The sequence below is a fragment of the Populus nigra genome, chromosome 6 (assembly GCF_951802175.1).
Source record: "Populus nigra chromosome 6, ddPopNigr1.1, whole genome shotgun sequence".
Lineage (NCBI taxonomy): Eukaryota > Viridiplantae > Streptophyta > Magnoliopsida > Malpighiales > Salicaceae > Populus > Populus nigra.
This window is the reverse complement of record NC_084857.1, coordinates 8,726,436-8,732,691: the sequence shown is the minus strand read 5'-3', so window position 1 is coordinate 8,732,691 and position 6,256 is coordinate 8,726,436.

The following is a 6,256-nucleotide window of genomic DNA, read 5'->3' as shown; positions in this document are numbered from 1 at the left end:
AAAATAGAGAAATTTATTGGTAGCTGCACCAGGGGCTGCTCGAGACCCCCTCTTGTAGTTTGCACTAACTAGGGCTTGTAATATGTTTAATGTTAGTTCTTCACTTATATTTTGATGGGAATTGATAAGATTTTCTTAATTTCCTGAGATTAACCGTCCATGTTCAGGACCTTGCCCCAGAAATCACAATCTCAATTGAAGGGTTAGTTCCAATTACGCTATTCTCCTCCCAGTGGCTCTCTATGGTGAGTATTTTCTGGGTCTATATCGAGTTGCATGGGTTCGATGCATTTGGGTGGAAATACATGGAATTTGGCTTTTCATGAAGCATAAAAGATGCTCAGAATATTTACCCACAGCAAATAATTGTTGGACTGGTGGCATTATTTTTATCAAAACACACGTGGATGCCATTGTAGACGCTTTGATAATTTGAGGTAGTGGATACCAAATTTTCTATTATAAGATCATTGCCTGAAGGGTTTCCTTAATCCATACTTAAAAAAGCATTTGCATCTCCTGCTTGCAAAGAAGATCAAATTTTAGTCTTTAACTTAAGTAGAAAGAAGTAGATTATGGTAATACTATATGCTTAGTGTGGGAAACTTTTTGAAGTGTCTGGATAGTGCTCTGGACAGATCAAAATGAAAAAAGTAGGTGAAATTGACAGCACCTCATCTGGAGAAGATTATAGTGGCAGCTTTTGGGTCCATGGTGGATTATCCATATTTAGTGGGACAATGTTTAATTGAAGAATGTGTGCCAAACATAAGCATAACACACTCACCCAAGTGACCAATTGATTTATATTGGTTTTCCACGGTCATCCACTCACAGGGAAAACGCCTGCATGGTTGAGTGCCCTACCCAATCGCATCCACGTAAAAGAATTTATCTCTTTCAGACATAAAGAAAGCAGAAAAGAAAAATATTTGTGGTATATCAGACCAGTCGTGGGCATATAATGCCATCTAACTTTCCCAGAAAATCTTCCTTTCTCCATCCATTTACTCATGCCATTAATTTAAAATCCCCATGTTTGGATTCCAAACATGTACCATACACGCGGAGGAAGAAGATGGTTGTTTATTAAAAGGAGAGATTTGATTAATTACTTCTGTGCAAAGAAGAAAACTTTTTTTTACCAGGAACAAAACTTTACCGTGGGAGAAGAAGATCTTTAACACTTGTGTGTCAAGAGTAATATTAAGTACTTGGCCAGTAATTATTTCCGGCCGACGCAAACGAAGCACAAGATCAGTAGCAGCAGCTAGTAATTAATGCCAATGCATGTCTCGTTGGTGAGTGGCCGATCGAACACTCAATATGCGGCAGGAGCTCTCTCGTCGAGAGTCTTCAAACCCCTTCGCTCTCTTTTGTGTATATATCAGGTGACGGCGATGTTCCATGGTATGTTATGATACACCTCCAGGTAAACTAGGAAAAGAAGAAGAAGAAGAAAAAGGATAATAAATCAAAGTTTAAGGAGGTGTTGCGTGTGTTTAAAGCTGATGGATACAATTAGGGGGTGGATTGCTCTACTCTTTAGCCATCATCTTTATAAACTAATTAATGTTGTTGGTTGGACACTATCAATATCACAGTATTATTTTTTCATAATCTCTACCCTCAGAGATTATTTAAACTTTTTCTATAGATTCTTGTTCAGAACTAAAACATCACTGATCAAATTCAAGACGCCTGTCCTGTTAGAGTAATCCGCTATCTAATTTTTGTCCTTTTCTTGACACACACACACACACACACACACATATATATATATATATATATATATATATTAATACATTCACATAATCTAAAAGGAAAGGGAAAGGGAAAAGGGTACATTAATTTTGAGTTAGAAGATTATTTTTTTTCCTGTTCCTGCTCTTCTAAAAGATGTGGAAGATTTATTTTATTTGAATCTATCTGTGTAGTTGGAGTAATCACATCATTATTTTTATTTAGAGTATGATTTTTTTTTAATTAAGTTATCATTTAAAATTTGTTTTTTTTAAAAAAAAGTTTTGTGAGTTTTCTATAAATTACTTGTTAATATAAAACTCCATCGAAAAAAAAAGTTTTGATGTATAAAAAATGATTTGATGAATGTTTTTCATCTGAAAAAAAGAATTATTTTGATACCCTCCAATTAGATTGAATTTTTACGATTTAGGATAACACGAATGAATAGTCAAATGGTCTCGTGGATGAAAAGCAACGAGAATCTCCAAGTATTAGGAGAGGAGAGACATGTCTTGCGATGGCACGGGCATGTCATGTGCCACCTAGCGATTTGCACGCCTTACACGTCCGTTTCATGTGCTCCCTTCAAGCCTTGCTTTGGGATAACAACCGGTTCGGCCCTTCCAGAGTTAAATTACCATACTACCCCCTCCAAGGCGTGCTCTGTTTTTTTTCTTTCATTCTCGCTCGCGCCCTTCTCTTCTTTTTTTTAAAAAAAAAATGTTGATTTTTACAGTTTTGCATAAAATATTTTACATTATGATATTTTTTAGTGTTTGTTTTTTTATAAATATTTATTTAAAAAAAATTATATGAAAAATAATCAATAAAAAAATTTTTACAGTCAACCTTTAAAATACATTCATTTAATGTAAAATATTTTTAACACCGTAAAATATTTTATAAATAGTAATTTATTTATAATATCATCCATTAAATATATTAATATTTATAAAATATTTTATCAAACTTCGTTAAATAAAAATATTTTTTAGTAAATAAACTAAGTTTTAAAGTTAACTATACAATAATTTAATTTACCAGTTTTTTTGTAAAATATTTTACATGGAACATGTACAATTTCTTAAAAAACAAACACAGAAGAATCTATAAAATACTTTTTTCGTGAAATATTTTATGCAAAACAAATAGATTTTAATTCATTCACGTGATATAAAATAGTCTAGTGAAATTTAGTTGGGGCTCAATTTACTTGAATCAAAATATATCGAGTATTTTTGCTTGCTAACACTATTTTTTATATATATAAAAATAGTTAAATAACACATAAATGTATTTTTGATGAAGTAATTCAGTTTAATATATGTAACAATTATAAATAACAACTTGTAAGAAGTCAAGGGCTATGAGTAAAAATTTTCAAATAAATTGTTAAAATGAGTTGGGAATGCAATTCAATAGATAAAAGATAGAAAATGAAAAAAAAAGATTTTAAATGTATATTCAAAACTTCGATTGTGACACTATTTAGATTATCAAAGAGATATTAACATGATAAATCCAACTATATAAATAAAGATTATCAAATGTGATTAAAGTGGGCCACACTCTTTGTCAAAAAAACAAGTGAATCACTTGTTGTTTATGTCTTCATTCGATCATTGTTGATGATCTTTTTTGTGCTGCTTGATTATTCTTGTCGTGATCTTTTTTTACAATACTACTAGTTTCATAGTCATAGCTTCGGTGTGCTTTCATGAATTTTTTTTTTTCATCTTTTTTTCCCTTGCTGTAATTGCTGACTTGCTTTTAAACTAAGAACGTGATCCACTTCAATTATTTTCTATAACGTTTATTGGTGTTATAGTTGGAGTTTCAATGTATATATGAGATCTTCTTTTCTTTATTCTTTAATTTCTTCTGCCTCCTTCTCCCATTAGAAATCAGTACTAACCCATTTTAACAATTTCTTTGTAAGTAAATATTCACGACCTCAACTTGTTTTTAATAATGACACATACCAAGTTATGTTATTTTTATTAAAAAGATTTCAAATTGAATTATTTTATTATTTTTAAAAGCACTACTAATTCTCAAAAAGAAATAAAATCTCTTCTGATTCAATTTTTTAGGCGATAGTTAAATTAAAATCTGGATTGTTTGAGAAATGAAATAAATTATTATGCACGTGTGTTATCTGCTTAATCAATAATCATTGTTTTAAAGTAATGACAGAAACACTAAAATATTTGCATTGACTTTTTTTTATGAAAATTAATGACAGGTGCATACAATTCAACGACAATAAATAGCATTGCTAAAATTCGTACTTCATTTAAAATTTCCCCGGTAAGAACGTGACACTGTTTAATAAAAAAAAGTATTAACGCACACTTGCATTTTTAGAGTTTAAATGGAGACTTAATATTCGATAAAAAAAATAATAATTAAAAGCAGCACGATAAATATAAATATTTTCACATGGGACTGTCCACGCACGTATATCCATGGTGCGTCAATCATTTAAACTAATGTATTCATAAATAAGATATTACTTATTTGATCTCAGTCACGTGTAGTATCGATGGAGATACGGAAGTATCACATTTCTAATGAACCAGTGACGGACTAAACAGTGAAACCTCAAGATTGAAAGAGTTTGCCACCTCACCTTGAAAATATCCTCAAAAAGAAAAAACACAAGCTTAAACACGACGAAGGTTTCCTGGTGTGGAGTGTCGTGCCAAGTAGTCAATGTAAAGATAAACTCATTTTAATATTTGGAAAAAAAAACACTAAACCAGAAAATCAAATACTCAATAAATGAAATATTTGGCACTCAAGTCAGATCGATGAGAAGGATCGACGCCATTGATGTCACACAATCGACAAAATGTGTCATGAAAAGGAGCACACATTGAATATGCTTTGTTCTGGTGATACAATCATGTAATGAACCACGAACCACCACGCGCGATGTTTTTGTCTGACTGACCAAGCTAATGACCATGTTGCCCTTTATCCGTTCTCGGTGGAAGCTCACGTGGACTCCGTGAAAAATCTCCGGGCCCCTCAATGTCCGTGGTGGAGGCTGATTCTCACATAGTGCCCATACGTGTCCATGGATCCGTATCTTACCTGGCACCTGTTTGCTCAGTGATACCACCCGCGTTACGAATTCTAAATAACAGGACTGGGTTTTATTTATTTTTTAAAATAGTACATTCACATAAACATTAACATTAACATTAACAACAGAAAAAATAAAGGAAGAAGGGATTTTCCTGTTTACTTTCTTGAATAATGTTGTTCATTGAAATAATATTTTTTCCTTTTTTTTATTTTTATATTTATTTTTTAATTTTATCCTTCATATTAAATTTAATGAGAATTGAACTTCATAATTATTTTAATTTATTTTTTATGAGGTTATTATGAACACATGACCCCAGCCACGAGTTTAACGGATTAAGTGGTCGTTTGGTAACATGGTTGCGGGTAAGGTTCACCCGCAGTCACACCAAATGCCGTTTGGTTAAGAAGAAAGAATTGATTTCTAATGGTAGGACTCATCAAAATCAAAAGCCAAATCGCATGTTTTGGAAAAAGCAGAACAGTGGAGCATGCAATGCTCCACTGTTCAGCACTGTTAACTAAAATGATTTTTTTTTTTTTGAAAAATAGTTTGAAAAATTTTGTTTTTTTTCTTCAAAAAATCAGTGCAGTTGATTGATTTCACTCGCATTGTTCATGTGACCATGAACAATATTATTTTTTTTGTTTTTTTTTTTAAATTAGTTTAAGGTGAATTAAATTTACTCGTACTGTAATCTCAATTTTATTCCTGATAATATTTTACCTAATTTTATTGCACGCTCAAAAAAAGATGGATGAAACTGTAGTTCTTGTCGAATGACTTTTGTACATAATGAAATTGTATTTTTTTTAAATGTGTTTTACTTGAAAAATTAGTATTTAATATTATTTAATAACATTACATAAATTAGAAAGATATCGCATGATGAAGTAGCATTTGTGGAATTTGATCACAATTTCAATTATGTTCTTACCGGGTCCGACCCAGTTAAAAAGAAATTTAGTTTTTATTTTTATTTTTATTTTTATTGTGTTTTATTCAAAAAATTAAAAGGAGATCGCTTGATGGCGTAACAAAAAATTCAATTTTTGTTGTTGCGCGCTTAAGAAACCATGGAAAATATAGTTATTGCTGGATAGATTTCATATGTGATGACATTGCACGTGATTTAATGGAATAATAAAAAATATTTAATATCAATATTATTTATTTCATGATGTAATAATAGTAGTTAAATCTACAATATTTAAATTTAAAATCATATATATATATATATATATATATTAATTATTTTATAACCTCAATTTAAAAAGTATTTTTTTAACCAAACACATTAAACTACTTTTTATTCAACCTCAATTTCAACCACAGTTTTAACGAAATATATATGTTTCCAAACCAACCTCAACTAAAAGTATTTTTTATAAAACAATTTTTTAAAACCACAACCAC